A 3326-nucleotide genomic window follows, 5' to 3' on the forward strand; every position below is an offset into this window, starting at 1 on the left:
CAATTTTGGCTTGTTTGTCTAGGAATATTTTGATCATGTGTGGGAGTTTTATATTTTTAATTATTTAATTTAACGTATAGATTTTTTTATTAGAGGAGGCATTATTGATTAATAAAACATCTCTTATATTAATTATAATATGGAACATAGTAATTAAAATGATTAGTTATTAATATAAATTCTCGATCTATGGGTTAAGCATTAATGTTTATTTTAGTATATAATTTAATTATTGTTTGTAACTTTAATTCTCTGCTAATTATTATCCACCTTTGATGGAACAATGGCAATTGTAATATGATTATGAATGTACTTGCTGTTTATTTGCTCTCTTCAGTCTGTAGAAGGTTTGCTTAATGTCATCTACAGTTCAATTTCCCCACCCAGAAGTCATGTCTCTCCCTCCTACCACTGGGGAAACAGAGTCCAGATCTGTGGTACTCTGGAGGCAATACTTTTTCTCTTCTTCGTTTTCATTGGTTGAAATTCTTTAAAAAGTGTCACCACTTCAATTATTTGGCCTCTCCTACCTTTAAACCAACTTATTACTGATTCTTGATTTTCTGATTTATTTTTAATCTTGAAGGGCAAGGTCTGGGATAATATCTTAACTTAGCATCTATTAATACACTGAACTTCTTTGATTTGTATATAAAATTGAATTATAATTATGAATTTGATCATAATCAACGGTATAATAAATATTAAATATATCAAATAATATATATACATAAAAATCCAACATGGCCATTCACTCTATATACATGCATACACCAAAAAATACATTAAAACAAAAAAATATAAAAATGTTGCCCACAACTTTTTTTTTTTTTACTTTATTAAGTTTATTCACAACTGTAAAAGTATTTTTACAACCAGCGAATGAGATGTAGAGAGAGAGAGGGAGAAAAAAAAAGGCATGAAGGTTAAGGTCATCCAATGATGCCTCTCCATTAAAATTAAAATTTAAAAATCAATTTAAGAGGTCCCTATTCCAGCTCCTTCGTAAACGTCGTCTCGTATCTGCTAAGTCTAGTGCTGATAGTCCTTGAATTAGAGGGTTAGTGTGTGTTGGAAGTGCGTCGTGAAACCGTTTATATAATGATTTAATGGTTGTTTGTACGTAGGCAGTTCGTAAGTCTTTGTGTAAGTTCTTGTTACTGATGTAGGGGGGAGCACTACTGATCAGTCTTAGTAATTTTGATTGAAACTGTTGCAGTTTCAGTAAGTTATTTTTTTTGGCATATCCATAAATTTGTGCACCGTAAGTCCAAATTGGTCTGAGAAGGTAAGTATAAATCTTTAGTTTTTCTGAAAGTGGTAATTTTGATCGTTTATTTAAAAGATGAAATAATAATTTAAGTCGGAAATTTAGCTTTTGTTTTGTTATTTTTATGTGGGGAGTCCATGTAAGTCGTTTGTCTAATGTCAATCCAAGGTATTTTATTGTGTCTGTCCGGGTTAAACTTTGTTCATTTAGAAAAACAGGAGGACATATACCACGACTGAGCGTAAAAGTTATTTGAACTGATTTCTCAATGTTTATCCTTGATTTCCATTTGATACACCATTCATGGATGTGAGCTAGGTGTATTTGTAATCGTTCTGAGGCTTGTGCTGGGTCGCTAGCCACCAACTTTAGAATCAAATCAGTAAGACCTAGTGATGAATGTCTATTGTGAATAAATAATATTATAACTTCTATACACCTATATTTCTAAATCCATTCATCCCTTTGGGGCTGAAGTGGAGGCCAAAACAGACTAACCTTATTTAAAATATCAAAATGGGATTAACCGTTCGATGAATTATACGAGTTTCATTGCCAAGATAGGGAAGTTTTCTACTAATGTAGGATGAAAAAAATATATGCTTAGAATTAAAAATTTTCATACGCCATTTAATGTTTTAAGACAACAAAGGAGCAAATTTAGTTGCTCATCAGTCAACATTCAAATATGTGTTCATGTATAACCGGTCGTAAAATAAACATACCTTATTCAGAAATTTATATTTCTAAAACAGCAAGATCTCTTATTTATTTACTTACATCTTTTCAATATTAAAAAATAATATAGGTTGAAAATCTGGTTCATCTTCTCTTCCTCAATAGTAGAGGTATTTTCCTGGCAGACACCTGCCTTCTAGGGTAGTGTTCGGCAAACCGTGGCTCTTTTGATAACAAGTCAACAAGAACCCGTTTTCCATTGTTTTAAATCTTCATTTTATTTCTATGCATCAAATAATAACCAAAATTTTCATTTTTTACTTATAAATTTATAAAGAAACTAGAACGATATTACGGATTCATAAACCTTTTTTGCTCTTTGTAGTAAAGTATGTCTCAGGACACGTCTGAGCATAATGCTCTAGAACTGTTAGCGCTTCTGGACATAGCTACATAGTTACCCCGTAGAATTGGGCTGACCTCAGCACACTTTTGTAGGTCATTAATTTGAGGCAGAGAGAAAGAGAAAGAAAAATAAGAAGTTTGCAGGTGATTAAGCATGTACCGTTCGGTTCGAACCAGCTTGATCTTATTACAGTGGCGAGCTAGCGTCACGTGCTTATCAAGGGTGACTCACTCCAAGGTATACTACATTCCCTGCATTGGAAAACGATAAATTTAATTAACTTTCATTTTAGCACATAACAAAATGTATAGACTCAATGGTTTTGTTAAAAATGGTATATGTAAACATTATTTTTTTTTTAATAATTTACAACGGTATACACATATATGCAACAAGTAAATTTGCTGTAGGTGACATGATACAAACATGTGGAGAATCTACCCGCTGATAGAACTCCAATAACATTTCTAGCGGAGAAGATCTCGAGGCCATCTTCTTTTCAGACGCTTAGGAGGATTATTAGCTAATGAAGGAGAAGCCAGGTTAGAAACAAGTGGATTTGGGTGGTTGAGAAGTTTACTATGGAAGGAACGGTATCTGGTTCTGGCCAAATCGGCAACATATGGAACATTGAGGTCCTGATGGATGACTTGATTTGTGACAAAATAAGGAGCGTTAAGGATTTTGGACTGTAAGGATTGCATTCTGGAGGAATTTGATGGTTTAGTGGAGACCCAAAGCTCAACTCCGTATGTCCAGATAGGCCTTATAATAGACATGTAGATCAGCCTTTTGTAATGGATTGGCAATTTAGACCGTTTGTCTAGTAAATGTTGCAATAGTCGGAATATAGGAGCAGTTTCTTGTCTTTTTAGTCTTAAATGAGGATACAATGTCAGTCTTTTGTCGAGATGTAGTCCTAAGTAACGGATCTGTTCGACAGGAATAAGTGGGGTATTATTAAAGGATACT

The 3326-nt window shown here is 33.3% G+C and overlaps 1 protein-coding gene across 1 annotated transcript in view; it reads left to right on the plus strand.

Moving 5' to 3' along the window:
• The first annotated feature begins 1021 nt into the window (after positions 1-1021).
• LOC106691199 (WD repeat-containing protein 76) overlaps positions 1022-3326 on the plus strand; it is a 19720-nt gene continuing 17415 nt past the window's right edge. The window contains exon 1 of the mRNA XM_067053667.1: positions 1022-1288. The gene's annotated coding sequence lies outside the window, so the exon portion shown is untranslated. The remainder of the gene's footprint in view (positions 1289-3326) is intronic.

This window comes from Halyomorpha halys, unplaced genomic scaffold, assembly GCF_000696795.3.
Source record: "Halyomorpha halys isolate HHAL.00 unplaced genomic scaffold, Hhal_1.1 Scaffold2145.1, whole genome shotgun sequence".
Taxonomy (NCBI): Eukaryota; Metazoa; Arthropoda; class Insecta; order Hemiptera; family Pentatomidae; genus Halyomorpha; species Halyomorpha halys.